The following is a 17,504-nucleotide window of genomic DNA, read 5'->3' as shown; positions in this document are numbered from 1 at the left end:
GGCATGTGGGATCTTAGTTCCCAGACCAGGGATCAATCCTGCACCCCCTGCAGTGGAAGCCCAGAGTCTTAACCACTGGACCACCAGGGAAGTCCCCATATTACCATTTTTAAATATTTGGCAAAAATTATGAGTGTGTGTTAGTGGCTCATGTGGTTTTAACTTGAATTTCTCTGATTATTTACAAGAGAACATTTCTGTTTTAAGTTTTGGGTATCTGGATACCTGAATGACCTGGCACCACTGGCTGAGTTCATCCTTTCCCCTAGCTCTGCTATGCATCTTTGCCGTAAGTCAAGTATCCATACGTCCGTCTGCTTGGGGGCTCTCTCTTCTGCTTAGTGGATTTGTCTCTGTCAGCACCAATACCACCCAGCTGTCATTACTATCGTTTTGTAATAGTTCTGGATTTCTGGTGGACAAGATCTACATTTTTTAGGTCTCCGACCCATGTTCACTCCACTTTTCTTTAAAAGGGCCTTGGCAGTTTTTGACCTTTTGTGCTTCCATGTGAATCTTTTAATCAATCTATGGAATTACAAAAAAAGAAATTCCTGTTGGGATTTTGATTGTGATTATACTGAATTTGTAGTTCATTTTGGTTTAAAATGAGATATTTTAAACATGATATACCTTTCCACTAATAATATTTTTGTTATTGATTTCTAATTTAATTGCCTTGTGACCAGAGAACACATTTCATATAATTTAAATCTTTTGAGAGTTGATAAGACTCACTTTTTGGCCCAGTATACAATCACTTTTGTAAATGTTCCACATGTATGAGGGTGAGTCAAAAATTATCCACACTCCAGTTACATTAAAACTTCTATCAATTCTACAGCCAGAGTGCAGATGATTTTTGACTCACCCTCGTGTATTCTGCAACTGATAGCTTTATTGTCTAAATAGAATGGTTTTTAAATTATGCTGTTCAAATCTCTTACATCATTACTTACATATTACATAATCTTTTGTCTACTTATTTTACCAGTTACTGAGAGACATGTATACAAATCTCCCAGAACAACTGTGAATTTATTTCTCTCTATGTGCATATTTTGAAGTTCACTTTATTTAATGCCATATTGCAATTTAGAATTATGACATATTCCCGGCAAATTGAACTTATCATTATAAAGAAACCTTTCTTATTTCTAGAAATGATATTGCCTTAAGGTCTATACCAACTTTCTTTGGTTACTGTTTGCATGGTTTATCTTTTTCTCCTAGGTTTGTTTGAATCTGGATTCAAATAAGTTACATGCATTGCAACTGGTTAAATTGCTTACATTACTTTTAATAGTTATAGCGTTGTGCACTTATCTATTGCATAGTAGGTGAGTTGTAATAGTTTGTGCTTTTTGTTTGTTTTTGTTCATGCTTTTTCCAAGTGTGGGTTTATTTCAAAATTATAAAGATTTATATATTATTATTTTTTTAATTTTATTTATTTATTTATTATTTTTTGGGGGGTACACCAAGTTCTATCATCTGTTTTTATACACATATCCCCATATTCCCTCCCTTCCTTGACTCCCCCCACCCTCGAGTCCCCCCCACCCTCCCCGTATATATTATTTTTATTACATATAATAAGCAAGTTTTAGCTTAAAGACTTTCACATTTAAAGTTTTTATTTTAAAAAGCTACTTTAAAAATGTAGACATTTAAAAACCACCAAAAAAGCTGAATATATCTTGCAGCATAGGTTTATCCTTAAATATTCACATTTCAAATGCTATTTAGAAAAGATTAAAAAACTGGCTAAAAATCATTTACAACTGGCCATGATTAAAATCTCCTTATCTCTGGAAGACCATATTAATGGCACATGATGAATTAACGTCACAAGCATTTAACAGTTTAATCAGCATGTTGTTTTCATCAGTATATAAAATGGTCTTAAATGGTCAGTGCAGTTGTTTTTTGGAGTGATTATTTTATCAGGAAAAGTATACTTCACCAAAAACAGAACATCCCACTTTCAAATGGTCTTTTCAAAGAGTTTCTGATTTTTAACTCAGGAGAGAAGAACAGCATTTAATTTCTGCATCCCTTGCATACCGGATGCATGACAGGCTATACCAGGTCACGGACAAGAACCGCAATGTGTGGAATAGTAAGGCCAGCCTCTTCTTATGCCACCAAGGAGCAGCACACAGAGTAAGTACCAAACACAGAAGCATAACAACCCTTGCAAGCAATCTTGTTATTTCAAACATTTTCTTCAGCTGTTTCACGGGGCCCATTGAAAAGCACATACTGGCTAAGGCAGCAATATTTCCAAGGGTGTGAAACACTGCAAAAAGCTTTATGCCACCAGGAAGCCACAGCAATCCAGTTCCAAGAATGGAGAAGAAGATACCGCTGACGAAGCACACGGAGAACTACTTCAGCCTGGTGTGGAAGCTGAGGGACGAGGCGTCCAGGACCTGAGGGAGAGGTCATGAGAACGCGTCTTCAGATCACCACCTGCCAATCTGACGCCTCCCACTGCGCGGTCAAGGCCCTGCTCCTCGGCGTCCTGGCCCCTCAGGACCCCGCCGCAGCTTCTCTGCGGCCCTTCTCCTGGGCCGCAGCGACTCCCCCGGGCCGCCCCTCTCGCCCACCGAGAAACCAATAGTTTGTGCTTTTTCACGAATTGGTTTATCCCACCTAAGATGTCAAATTTCTGTGCATGGAGCTGTTTGCACTATAACAATTCCCTTATTATACTTTTGATGGCTGCAGAGTCTGTAGTGATAGCCTCTGTTTCCTTCCTGGTATAGGGAATTTCTGTCTTCTCTTACTTTTCGTTTGATTTTTCTATGTTTTCAATCAAATATGATTAGATATGGACTTTTCAAAATATTCTACTTGGCTTTGTTGGGATCTTTGAAACAGTAGATCAATGCCCCTCATTATATCTTTAATTATTTCTGGGAAATTCTCAGCCACTATCTCTTCAAATGTTTTTTTCTCATTATTTTCTCTAAGTTTAATTAGGTCTCATTTGTTTGTTTTTCCTTCTATTTCCTTTACTTTAGAAGATGGATCCAAAAAAACATTGCTGCGATTTATGTCAAAGAGTATTTTGCCTATGTTTTCCTCTAGGAGTTTTAAAAACAAAAAGACAACCCACTGAATGGGGGAAAATATTTGCAAATGATGTGACCAATACAGGATTAATATCCAACATATCTAAATATACAACTCAACATCGAAAAAACCCCAAACAACCTGATTAAAAAACGGGCAGAACTGAATAGACGTTTTTCCAAAGAGGAAATGCAGATGGCTAACGAGCACATGAAAAAATGTACAACATTGCTAATCATCAGGGAAATGCAAATCAAAACCACGAGACACCAACTCACACCTGTCAGAATGGCTATCATCAAAAGGAACACAAAGAACAAATATTGGTGAGGATATAGAGAAAAGGGAACCCTCATACACTGTTGGAATATAAAGTGGTGCAGCCACTGTGGAAAACAGTATGGAAGTTTCTCAAAAAAAAAAAAACCTAAAAATAGAAATACCCAATAGAAAAAAAAAAAAAAAAAGAAGAAGAACTACCCTATGACCCAGCAATTCCACTCCTAGGTATATATCTGAAAAAACCCCCAAAACACTAATTTGAAAAGATACATGCACCCCTGTGTTTACAGCAGCATTATTTACAATCGCCAATATATGGAAGCAGCCCAAGTGTCCAACAACAGATGGATGGACAAAGAAGATGTGACACACACACACACACACACACACACACACACACACACACACACACACTAGAATACTACTCAGCCATAAAAAAGAATAAAATTTTGCCATTTGCAATAGCACGGATGCACTTGCGGGGCATTATGCTATGTGAAATAAGTCAGAGAGAGAAAGACAAATACTGTATGATATCACTTATATGTGAAGTCTAAAAAATACAACAAACTGGTAAATAAAACAAAAAAGAAGCAGAGTCACAGATGAAGAAAACAAACTAGTGGCAGGGGGTGCAATGTAGAGGGGGTAGGGGAGTAGGAGGTACAAACTACTGGGTGTAAGATAGGTTACAAGGATGCATTGCACAACACAGGGAATATACCCAAGATTTTGTAATAACTGTAAATGGAGTATAACCTTTAAAAATTGTATAAAATTTTTAAAAAACAAAAAATAATGCTGTTGGAAAAATGGCACCAGTACACTTGGTCAACACGGGGCTGCCACAAATCTTTAATTTGTAGTAAATACAATATCTGCAAAGTGCAATAAAACGAAGTATGCCTGTGTACCACCCTCCCTGCTTTCTGAGGTTGGGTTTTTTTTTTTTGGTAAGTTGATCTTTCTTATCTTGTCTAATTAAATAATTAGCATAATATCTATTGGAAATAGCATCGAAATAATGTTTTTCTATGTGAACCCTGGATTTTAAAATTTCTCTTTTCTCCCAACCTCTCACCCATTTCCTGCAGTCATGGCATTTGTAATCCTCCCTGCTTCCAGCTTCAGCCACTTTTGTCCTCTTAGTAGTGAATGCTACACAAAAGACAATGAAAATTCAGGGAGAAAGCACTCAGTCTTCAAGCAAGAACACCGTATACCATCCCCTGCACTTTCCCTCATCTGCTTAGCTATGGACTTCAAGTCTAGTTTCTTTCCAGAAAGGAGAGAGGTATGGCCCTCTCCCAGGGCATTGCTTTGTTTTGTAGACATCAGTAGAAAAGGTTCCCTGGTGAGTGGGAAGGGGAAGTTATTATTCCTTGTCTGGGGGTTTGGACCATAGTGTTCCATGGTCATTAAGTTCCTCTTGCTGCAGGCTTATTGCCACATTTCTTCTTTGCTGTTGTGTCCTCAGCCACCAAGTTTATTCTGCTAAGAAGCATGGCTCTCCCTTTCCTGCTGTAGCTGCCCTCTCTCCACATTTGACTTCCTTCTGGGTGCCTGACTGGCCACACCACCCACATGTGTGGAGATGCTGTACTTTGGCAATGGTTGCCGCACCAGCAGGATGTTATCCTGTGAGTTGCTGTGAGGAGAGGAAACAAGACTTTGGGGACTTTGCAGAGGAAGGAGAGAAAGAACAAGAAGAGTCGAGAGATATCCTGCCATGAGGTAAGAGGACTTAGGTTTCAGAAAGGAAATGTGAGCAGGAGAAGAGGACTGCTGGGCAAAGTCAGGTTTAGGGAACAGGGCGTTTAGTCTATTTGCTGTGCAACCAGTATGGATTGAAATCACAATCTGGGCAAATTACATCCTTAAAAGAAGGGCACAGATATGGTGCCTGATTTTGAGAAAGTGATATGTACAGGGCTTAACAAACAGAACACTGGGTCGTGTCCACAGATGGGGGTATGAGTCAATGTCTGAGTGGTCAGGAAGACAGGAGACTCAGGTAGTCATAAAAACCAGAATTGGGTAGGGCTTCAGGTTGGAGAAAAGTGGTCTACAGTTTAAAATAGTGCTGAGAATTTGAAAAAGATAATAGGGAAAGAGACCTCAGAGATGACAGTTAACGCTGGCAAACTTGAGGAGAACCAGCAGTAGATTCCAGCTGGGAGTGGGGTAGGATGAATCTTTTGTTTCTAGAAGATATGGAATATCTCTAGGATAGGATACTGTGTGTCTGCCCACCAAAGCCAATAGCCAGTGTTCAACTGGGCAGAGCCAGGGATGATGGCCAAAGTATCTTAAAGCATGGTGCTGTGCCAATAGACCCACAGCTGACCCTTGTTTCTGTAGCCTATCTCATGATACCCTTATGTGCTCGTTCCCATTCATAAACTGGGCCAAAAGGAAGAAGAAGGTGACATTGGGTGGTGGAAGGGGACCCAGCCACCAGTTCCCTTTTCCCTTTTTGCCTCTACTAACCACTGCCTAATGTACAACAATTGTCTGGATGGTCCTGAATACAGTGCTGGCTGGGGAACCATGCATGCTAATTGCCACCAAAATTCCAGCAGTAAGTTCAGGTCTATATAAGGCAGTGACTTCTTCATCCATCAGCTGAACAAGCTCCTCTGAGATGACTCTGCCCTGAGCATCGTTTATAATTATGCAGCTTGATTCCTCTTCTTGGTCTGCTTTAGCTGAATGTATCTCCCACCATCCTAGGGCTATGCTGGGGTGAAAACAAAGCCTACAACATAGTCCTAGGAGTGAAAAGGGTCAACTGAGTGGTAGGATGTTTGGAATTTCTAAGGGGGGATGGTCTGATTCCCAGGTCTTCCATCAGCCCCAAGAAGTAAGTGCTGAGGCAGACCTAAGCTTCCTACTCAAGGAGGGGCTGGAAGGAGAGGAATAAAAAAATAGGTAGAGCTGCCTTATGAATCTGGAGATCACTGGCTCTGTCCCAAGTTAAGTTCTCTCATTAGTATTTGCCTTAGGTTGTTGAGATGTTGAATAAACATGATGCTGTAATCATGCTGGAAGCAGATGCCTGGCAGTGTAGGAAGACTGGATTTATTAGAGCAGTGTGGGTAGCTTTTTTATTTTAAGGAAGTCTGTCCAACATTACAGGTACAAGGAAACAGAGGTAGAATTTCTAGGTGCTTAAATGGAGGTGAGGGAGGTAAGTAGGTGGGTAGAATTAGGAGTTAAGATCCCTGGGTTTCAAGAAAAGAAGTAAAATGGGAGCATATTTGGAGTTTGCTAATAGCAGTTGGGGGACTGAATCTCTTTCATACACTTCTCCCCTGCCTTCTAGCCTCATTTGGGTGTCCAGTGTTGCAGCTCCTACTGTATTACTGCTGTTGTTCTTGCTTCACATTTTATGGTGCCTCATAATTTTAATTGCGCTTGCATATCATGTACTTACTCAATCCCCACATGGACACTATTGGAATCAATAATATGGAAAATTACAGTGACATTGGTGACACTACGCATTTGCTGTACTGCCCTTTGGCCCAGGGCTCTTTGATGCTCTGGATTAGAGGACAGGCAGCAGTTAATGTAGAAGGTCAAGAGGAAGGGTCTTCCCTGGTGGCGCACTAGTTAAGAATCTGCCTGCCAGTGCAGGAGACCCAGGTTCGAGCCCTGGTCCAGAAGATCCTACATGCTGTGGAGCAACTAAGCCCATGCGCCACAACTACTGAGCCTGCACTCTACAGCTTGTGAGTCACAACTACTGAGCCCACGTGCCACAACTACTGAAGCCCATTCACCTAGAGCCCGTGCTCCACAACAAGAGAAGCCACCGCAATGAGAAGCCTGTGCACCACAACGAAGAGTAGCCCCCACTTGCCAAAACCACAGAAAGCCTGCACACAGCAATGAAGACCCAATGCAGACAAAAATAAATAAATAAATTTATATTTAAAAAAAAAAAGGTCAAGAGGTGTCTCAGTCTCTTCTCCAGCTTGACGGTCCCCCATCGTCATAAATAGCTAGGTTGTCACTGAATCTGGCAACATTAGCTCTTTGCCACCCCCAAGATTCAGGCTGGGCAGTGGAAGGCCTGGTTCTCAAGCTCCAGGTCAGGTTTCCAGTGGATACATATCTCTTTAGCTCTAGACAATCTTAAAGAGCTCTCACACCCATATGCCCCATAAAAGTAGTCCTCTGGACTCTCCCACAGCTTTGCTCCTGGGCCCTCAGGTCCTTCTCCAGCCCCTGCCTCAAGTACTTGGTCCTCTCCTACTTAAACGTGTCGCCAGCCACCAAGGCAATACGTCAGGATATGCCTGTCTTTGCCCCCACTTAATCCTGCCCTTCTCTGGGGTCCAGCCTCAAAGGAGGCAGAAGATAATTCCCCCATGAAAGTACACTTTTTGGTTTGAGAGAGACTGGGTGTGGTAAACCTGACTCCTTCTCTGTGTTTTCTGGGGAAGTGAGATGTCCACTGAGAGCACAGAGCATTTGTTTGTTTGTTTGTTTGTTTGTTTTTGGCCGATCCACATGACATGTGGGATCTTAGTTCCAAGGACCGAACCCACACCCCCTGCAGTGGAAGCATGGAGTCCTAACCACTGGACGGTCAGGGAAGTCCCAAGAGCATATGTTCGTGATTGCATTGTCTTCTAATTGGTGAGTTTAACCTGTTTACATTGATTGCAATGACAGTTTCTTGTTTCTTCCAACTTGTTTAAAGTTTCGCATTTATTGTACTTTCTTTTATTCTTTCCCTACTTTCCAATAGGTGAATCAAATATTTTTCTGATTTAAACATTTTACATTGTTTACTTATGTTTACTTACCCTTGCAAATTTCTTGTCTTATCAATATCTCTCTATTTCTCCTTGAATGATACAAGTACTTTAGTATACTCTCACATCCCTTAATCTTACCCAATGTACCACCTCTAGCATGTTGATATTGCCTAGAATTTAGTCATGAGTTACATGAATATACATATTTTTCTTTCCTATTGTCCTTGTTTTTTTCCTCCTTTTTATTGTGGTATAATTTATATAAAGTCAAATGCACAGATCTTAAGAGTATAATTAATTTGGACAAATGTATATACCCATTTAACCATCACCCAATTCAAGATAAAGGACTTTCCAGAACCCCATAAGTTTCTTGCATGCCCCCTGCCAGTCAGCCCCCTCCACCAGTGCCAATTGCTATTTTGATTTCTATCACCATAGATTGGTTTATCTCTTCTAGAATTTCTTATTAAAAGAATCATATAACATGAACCCTTTGTGTTTGGCTTTTTTCACTCAATCTGATGCTTTTGCGATTCATTCATGTTGTTGGATTTATCAGCAGTTGTTTTCTTTTTATTGCTGAGTGGTATTCAATTGTATGAACATCCAAAACTTGCTTACCTATTCTTCCACTGGTGGATATTTCTTTTCTTTTTTTTTTTTTAATTTGGGAATATTATGAATAAGGCTCGTGTATGTTTTTGTAAACATGAATAGAATTGCTGGATCATAATTGCCCCAAGTGTGTGCTGGAACTTCACTAGACACCCAAACTTCTACAAAAGCCCTCTCAACCATGGGTGATGTTAGAATTGATGTTGTTTGGTGGGAAAATGGGAGGAAACTCTTACTTCATCATGTTATGACATCACTCCTTTTGATTTTACACTTTTATCTACCAAGGGTCTTGGTCACATACCAGATGTCTAATAAACAACTCCAAGCTTGCACAGACCTATTCATCAGACAGCTCAAGTGGCACAAGATTGTGGCTGTGGGATCAGTCATTGCAATTTGTGTGAGTATACTTTTTTTCCACTTGTCCTATCCATCATAGAACTTGAACCAGTTACTTTCATCCAGAAGGAGGCGGCTGAGGGAAGCTCTCCATTTTGTCATTCCACTTTCCTGTTTCTAATCCAGGGGGTGCCATGGTGGGACAAGTTCTTAGAGAGAAAGAGCACATTCTATCAGGAAGGGGTAGCTTAAAGGGAGTCCAAAACACTAGCCCAGAAGAGTTTGTTTGAGGGGAAGGTAGAAACCTAAGCTGCCCATGCTTTCTCTTTCCCTAAGTTGGTACATTTCTGCTCCAGTTACCTGGCTCCTTTCCAGTTCTTAAAACTGAGAAGACAGGTGTTACCTTCATACTATGTCTCTACGGACAGACTGCTCCCTGTCCCTACCTTGGTGCATATGTAAAAGTTTCCTTTTCCTCTTGGTTCTGCTGAAAAAAGTTGAATTCTTGGGAATTCCCTGGCAGTCCAGTGATTAGGACCCTGCGCTTCCTCTGCAGGGGGCGTGGGTTTGATCCCTGGTCAGGGAACTAAGATCCTGTATGCCGTGTGGCTCGGCCAAAAAAAATAAAAATTAAAAAAAAAAGTTGAATTCTTCAAAAAGAAGCTTTACCAGGAATAAATTGGGGGGGGGGGGTAAAAAAAAAAAGCAAAGATAGAAATCTATGTGCTTACAAAGGACGAATCACTTGTGTTAAGCACTTAACAATTGTCTTCAAACTGAATTGCCTCTACAGCTCCTTTTTCTGATTATTAGCTTAAACTGTCCACCATTTAGCCTGGAATAAGTTTATGTCATTGCTGTGACTTGTTCTGGTGAAACTGAGAACTTTTCTTGAACACCGTTTGTTGTTTTCTAGTCCAACTCAGATCTCTATCAGAGAATAGGAGACAGGAATTCAGTAGAGAAGTGCTATCTCAGAATAGAGTGTACATCTGAGGGTCATGACCCTGGCAGAGGAAGAGATTACCCCAAGAGATGGCATTTCATGATATGACTGTACAGCCATAAGCCCTCAGGCCACCCTGGCCTCAGCTTGTGTTTTCCTCCTGCAACCCTGTAATCTCTAAATCCTGGTGTATCCCAGGACCTGTTCTCTGATCTCTTTGCTTTCTCCGCATCAACCAGATGGTTCCATACTAAGGGGAAATTCAGTTTCTTCTTCTACTGTCTTACATCTGTTATAATCCAATATCTGCCTCTTAAAATACCTCCTCTCTCTTATCTCTCTCTATCCCCCACCTTCTTTCTCTCCCTCCCCCCCCTTCTTTCTCTCTCTCCAGTGAAACTGATGTCATCCTTAGAGATGACTTACCTGAAGTCCTTATTAATTACACATCATCTTGTACTATAAGCACCTATTTCCTGTCTGTTACCTTTGGCAGGGCCATTCATCTCTGAATGGCCAGGGCTTAGAACATGGTAGGGCGCATTATATATCAGCTGTATCTAACTAAAGAGGGAAAGGGAATTCACATTTGTCAAGTATCTAGTGTGTGCTAGGAAATTTAGACATGTGATTTCCTTCTCACAAACTTGAATACACAGGTGTGTATTCAAGTTCCTTTTTTTTTTTTCTGAGATATACCTCTAGGTTGCATAGGATTTTAAAAGATATTTTATGAATGATTAACAGTAGGGAAATACTATCTAGATACAGTCACAACAACATGTCTACAGAATGAAGAACAGGATCTCTTTAAGAAAGAGACCTTTCTTCCTTCCTGAATAATTCAGTCAAAAAGCCATTTGGGCTGGACTGAGTAAGGAAAGTGGAAAAGTGGTGTGGCAACTTGAATAGGGGTTTCCAGACCCAATTTCCACTGTTGACGGGGGTGGGGGGGTCCCCATACCGCCAACAAGCAATGCTCAGACACTAGCAGGGTGTCCAAGAATTCAACTCAATTCTGATACTACCTACCCAGAGGCAGAATCAGATTCCACAGGTAAAGGGCTCAGTCCCACAAGACCACCCTCCACTTCAGATGTCAGTCGCAGGCTTCCAAGCTACCAACTACAAACTGGAGGTTCTGATGACCCCCTCTTAGGGTTCCATTAATTTGCTAGAACAGCTCACAGAACTCAGGGAAACCCATTTACTCACTAGATTACCTATTTATTATAAAAGGATATTAAGAATAGGAATCAACAGCCACATGAAGACATACATAGGGCGAGGTCTGAAACAAAGAAGCTTCTGTCCTCATGGAGCTTGGGACCCCACATGGTAGCACATGGAAGTGTTCTGACTCTCCAAAGTAGAAGCTCTCTGGAAAAGGACCAAAAATCTGTCCTTTAGGTTTTTTACAGAGGCTTCATTACATAGTCATGGCTGACTAAATCATTGGCCAATGGTGACTGAATCAAACTTGAGTCCCACTCCTTGCCCAGAAATCAGGGTGGGACTGATTCCAGCCCTCTAATTACACAGTTGGTTCTCCTGGAAACCAGCCCCTAACCTTAGGTGCTTGCAAAAGTCACCTTATTCACATAACAAAAAACACTTTTTATCATTCTCAACAGTTAGGAAATTCCAAGGGTATGGGGAACTGTAAACTCACAAATATATATATAACATAGGTATGTGTGTGTGTATGTGTGTGTGTATTTAAATATTTAAATTTATATATGTCTTATAAATCACAACATCACACAGCTAATATAGTAGAGACTAGAGATTACAGAGGAAGGCAGTTAAAAAGGATGACAGCTGGGGAAGAACAGGAAATGTTGGGAAATTGGTTTAATACAGGGAGATTAAGCAAGTAAGTAAATTCATTAAGGATAATGAGAAGCCAGTTTCTCATTATTGAAGGAGTTACCAATATGGAAAGGAGAAGACTAGAATAGACCTTGAGGTGTTGGGTTAGAATTACAGAGATAAAGGGAGTTATTTCATAACATTAGAAGGATAAGTTCATCAAGAAGACACAACAAACCTAACTGCATATGCTCCAAATAACAGAATTTCAAAATGCATGAAGAAAAAACTTCTAGAACTTCAAAGAAAAATAGACAAATTCACAATTATAGTCAGAGATTTCAGTACCCCTCTATCAATCACTGAAAGTACAAGTTGACAGAAAATAAGTTAATGTATAGAAGACCTGAACAATAGTACCAACCAATTTGACCTAACATACATTTATAGAACACTCCACAGAACATTTATAGAACACTCCACAGAACAGCCGCAGAATACACATTCTTTTCAAGTATACATGGAACATTCAGCAAAATAGATTGTGTTCTGGATCAAAAAACAAGTCAAACTTTAAATGTTTCAAATAATACAAAGTTATGTTCTTTGGCCACTACTGAAATACACTAGAAATCAATAACAGAAAGATTTCTAAAAGATTCTCAAATATTTGGAAACGAAATAACACACTTCTTAATAACCCAATGGGTCAAAGGAGAAATCCGAAAGGAAATTAGAAAGTGTTTTGAATGGAAGGAAAATTAAATCAGACCTATTAAAATTACAGGGAACACTCAGGGGGAAATGTAAAGTATTAAATGTCTTAGAAAAGAACTAAGATCTCAAATCAGTGAACTCAGTTTCTACCTCAAGAAACTAGAAAAAGGAGAGCAAATTAAGCCCTATATAAATAGAAGAAAAAATAAATATCAGAGCAGAAATATAATATAAAAATGAATAAAATAAATAAAATATAAAACAGAAAAACAATATAGAAAATCAGTTAATTGAAAACTGCTTCTATGAGAAGATCAATATAATTGATTAGCCCCTAGATAAACTAATGAGAAAAAAGGAATAAAAACACAAATTATCAGTATCAGGAATGCAAGAGGTGTTTTCAATACATATTGTACAGGTATTAAAACCATAATGAGATAAACAAATTTAAGCCAATAAAACCTATAACTGATGTAATTGACAAATTTCTTGAAAGACAAAAACAATAAAAAATGACTCAAAAAGAAATATCAACATGAATAACCTTATATCTATTGTGGAAATTGAATTTGTAGGTAAAAAAATCTTCCTGGGAGAATACATCATTACCAAGTGGGGTTACGCTAGGTGTATAAGGCTGATTCAACCTTCAAACATCAATAAGTATAATTCACCATATTAAAAGCCTAAGAAAGAAAAAATAGATGATCATCTCAGTAGATGCAGAAGAGGCATTGGATAAAGCTCAACATCTATTCATGATTAAAGGTCTTAGCAAACTAGAGATAGAAGGGAACTTACTTAGCTGATATAGGGTATCTCCTTAGTCATTCTTAATGGTGAAAGACTGAAAGCTTTCCCCAAAGATCAGGGACACGGCAAGGATGTCTGTTCTCAGCATTCCTCCTCAACATTGTACTGGAAGTCTTAGCCAGGGCAATAAGGCAAGGGAAAAAAAAGTGTACAGTTTGGAAAGGAAACTTTCATGAAGACATTATTTTCTATGTAGAAACACCCAAGAAACCTACTAAAAATCTCCTAGAATCAATAAAGATGTTTAGCTCTTCATGTCCTACTCCTGGACATCTTGTTATGTGAGAAAAATAAGGCCATAATTCTAAAACCACTGGGTATTGGGTTCTCTGTAATTTGCAGCCAAACTATTCCTAGATCATAACTAACATAGCTGAGCCTTTTTTCTGGTGTTTATTTTTTTTTATAGTTCCCTCTCTGTAAATTGCCTATTCACACGCTGAGCCTATTTTTCTGATGGACTATTTGTCTTCTTCATGTCGACTTGTGGCCATGCCTCCTATTTTCTGGATATCAATCCTTTGTTTATGTTTTTGTTGCAAATACCACATTCTGTTAATTCTAAGATGTGCATCTTTCCACATTTGAACATCTCTGAAATTGAGATGTGTCATAAATTATGGTACCTCACATCGCAGTCAACTGGGGGCAAAGTGGGCATTGCTGTGGTTACAACCTGAGGCCAGTGAGGCTTATGACTCAGACTCCTTCCCTTGCAAAGATCCCTTCCAAGGCCCTGGGAGGAGCACTAGTAATGTCACGTGTTTCTGTAAAACTTACAACAGTAAAATATTTTAACCTCAGTCTGTTGAGGTCGTGTATCTTTCTACAACTTCCTCCATGTCAGATGATGTTGGAGTGGTCACAGGCATTTTTTAGAGTCTGATAAGGGGAATTGGAGTTGAGGAACATTTAGTTTGGATTTAATGTGGTTTTCAGTCATTCCTGTGTATAGTTCAGTTACAGCTAAATGTCTCAGTGTAGGAATGGCTTCCAGGAGTACTCCTACCCCATACTGGGCCAACTCAGCATCATGAAATGAAGAGACGGTCAGAGGTCCTTTCATGATATGAATGTTTCTTATGACACCCAGCACCAGAAGCATGCAGGCAGTGGAGGAGAAACAAGGCTTGAAAGGGCTTTTCCCTTCTTATCTCGAGAAGGTTGATGCATTTCTACACGCTGAATCCACATCCCAGGTGGAAATAAAACGGGCAGCAACCAGCTTCATTGGTCCTTTTTATTAGGTGAATGAAAGCTGGCCCTGATATTTCTCATCAGACCTCTCCTTATATCTTATTGGAACTCAGAAGCTCCCAAGAAGACTGGGAAAGTGTGGGATATGAATGTCATGGTTGGCTGAGACCAATAATAATATACTGCATGATAATAAGGTAACAACTTTGGCTACATTCTGCTCCAAATGAAAATGGGATCTTGGATAGGCAACCAACAGTGTCTGTCACAAACACCTTCCCCAAGTTTAGACCCTCGGAAACCTATCTGCAGGACAGCCTGGGTCTGCACAAGAGACACACTTATACAGAATCACTGTCTCACATACACCAGCCCTGAGAGTTCAGAGATGGAGGAAGAGAGAGAAGGACAAGGACAAGTTTCAGAGTCAACAGCACTCTCAAATTATCGCTGCACCAGACCCACACTCCCCAAAGTTAGAAAATGATAGCAAATTCCCACCCCTTCAAGCAGTTAGCCCAGAAAACCATGTTCCCAGAGCGCAGTACTTAATTACAATCCAGTCTCTGGTTTTGCCGAAGACCAGAGCTGAACTTCATAGGCAACTGAAGCCAGATGAGGAGGCAAAGAAGAGGAAAGCTTCTCAGGTTCAGCCATACCTGGTCACCAAGTGGTCTGCAATGGTTGTCCAATGCCTACAACCTATGAACCTAAATTTCATTGGGAAATTTCTCCCACTGAGCGAGATTGTGTCCTTTGCGTACAATCATAGGGGAAATCCACCTCTGTGTGCTGCCTCCTTTTCCAGAGAATGGGGTGTGGGATATTCCCTTTTCTTTGAAAAATGTGGAAATATGCAATAACAAAATTCTCATCATCAGATCTTACTTGAGGGGCCTACCTTCCCCCTGTCATGTCTGTTTAAAACATCTTAATTTCCTGTTCCCCATCAAGTTCCATGGTCCAGACATCCAAATGCTGCATAAGGTGTGGGTTGTGCAAATGGCTCAAAGGAGAGAAATACACTACCATGTCTTGTGTGTAGGTATCTTCTGTGCTCTGTTCAAAGGCTGCAGCTACTGCTTCTTGCAGAGAGTTGCTTTGTCCCACGAAGCATGCCTCCTGGCGGTAGTTTTTCTCTCAGCCCCATTGATTTCATCTTCAGCAGATCCCTGAACTACATCTTGTAGCTCCAAGGCTTTTGCCTCATTTTAGAAATACTCCCATTCTTCCCTACTAACTCAAAGCTGGGTAATGTTGCCAGCAGGGAAAAGGTGGAAGACTCTCTGTCCAGACTCCATCACAGGCAGGAGGGGTCAAGGATTTACAAACAAAAGTTGTTGGATAGGATTTTAAAAGCTATTTTGGTGCTCTGCCTTTCCTCTTCCTGTTGCTCCAAAAGTGAAATGACGGCTGGGGCTCCAGCAGTCTTCTTAGGACCATGAGAAATGCCAAGAGAGTCATAGAGACCTTTCCCTGACATCCTTAAGACACTGAACCAGACACTCATCTGTGAGAAAAATAAACCTTTCTTTGCTCACGCCACTGAAGTTAGTAGCTATTACTACCAGCCAAAAGCAATTCCTAACACATATGCGTTTCTTCTGCTTTTGAATTTTCCAGTACTTGAGTAACATGTGTTATTTCTCTGTGTCACATCTTTCTTTGTAGAAGAGGGCTGATTTCTGGTGTTATATTCCTCTCCATTGTTCCCTAATCACTCCAAAAATCTTCAAATAAGCTTCTAATATTTTAACGTGCTTTTAAGATTAGTCCATCTTCCTCCCCTTCATTATGGCCTTTACATTTCATCTTTTCCTTAGCATACCTTTTTAACAAATCCTAACCTCCCCCTAGACAGATGAACCCCCTCAAGCTGACTTGGGTGAAGGTGATATACTCCAAAATAAAACCAAACAAAACCGTATACCCTCTTGCCTTGGTAATCTAACCCCAGTTTTAGGAGCATATTCTTAGATCAAAGTCTTCAGCAGGTGCCAAGTTTTTGCTTGCTGAAGCCCATGCAATTAAAATCCAGCTGCAAGACTGCAGCCATCAACAACTAGGCCCATGTTTATGAAAGCACTTACAGCCAGGTTAGGGAGGACCTTGTGGAAGTATACACTTGAAACTATTTTAATTCTCCCACTTGTTGCTATGAGCCATGTCTGTTGGATGCTGTCCTTTCTCTGGCTTCCTTAACCACATCTGAGCCTAATTCCATAAATTTCAAGTCAATTTCAGTTATGAAAGCTGTCGATTTTGTTTCTCTAAGACCCAGTTCTATTTATTTTACACTTCAGCTTCATACCCAGTTTGAAGCTCTCCTCCTCTACTCCTTCCCTTCTCCTTCTGTCCCTCTCGCCACATTCAGCCAAGGCCCCAGCTGATTGGAGTTGGGAGTGAGGCACTCTCTGCTTGCACATACCTCCCTCATCCTCTTCCCTCCATTTCCCCTTCAAGGTTGGGAAGGGAAAGCAAGAGAAGGAAGGGTAGACAGCCTCCTCCCCGTCGCTAACCTGAGCAAGACGGCCATTCCTTCCTGGTGACTGACCAGTTGCCGACCAGCTCATTGATTATTGGCTTGACGAAAGGGTGGTGGTTCCAACAGGCCCTGTGCATGGAGGCTGAATCCCTAGCTACTCCCAGAGCCATCGGTGGTCTCTGTGGGATGCCCGTGTGTCACATCTCATTCCCCAATTGCACATGCCTCTTGGCCCCATGGTACACGGGTCCCTGGTGAGACTGTGGCCTCCCCAGTTCTCAGTCACAAACTACAACTCAAAGAATGTGACTTAGATATGTCCAAATTCCAGGGGCTTAATTAAGTGCCTTCTGGACAAGCCTCAAGAATCTGCTTGAAGGAAATATCACCACCTGCCTCTTCCCCTCTGGACCAGTTCTTCCTTCCTGATGTTCCTCCT

At 40.7% G+C, this 17,504-nt stretch overlaps 1 pseudogene; it reads right to left on the bottom strand.

The window, feature by feature from the left end:
- Nucleotides 1-2,018: 2,018 nt before the first annotated feature.
- LOC130860990 (vesicle transport protein SFT2A-like) lies at nt 2,019-17,235 on the bottom strand (annotated as a pseudogene).
- Nucleotides 17,236-17,504: the final 269 nt, after the last annotated feature.

Source organism: Hippopotamus amphibius, chromosome 9, assembly GCF_030028045.1.
Source record: "Hippopotamus amphibius kiboko isolate mHipAmp2 chromosome 9, mHipAmp2.hap2, whole genome shotgun sequence".
Classification (NCBI taxonomy): domain Eukaryota; kingdom Metazoa; phylum Chordata; class Mammalia; order Artiodactyla; family Hippopotamidae; genus Hippopotamus; species Hippopotamus amphibius.
The sequence above is the reverse complement of the archived record's forward strand: the minus strand, read 5'-3'. Positions and strand labels throughout refer to the sequence as shown.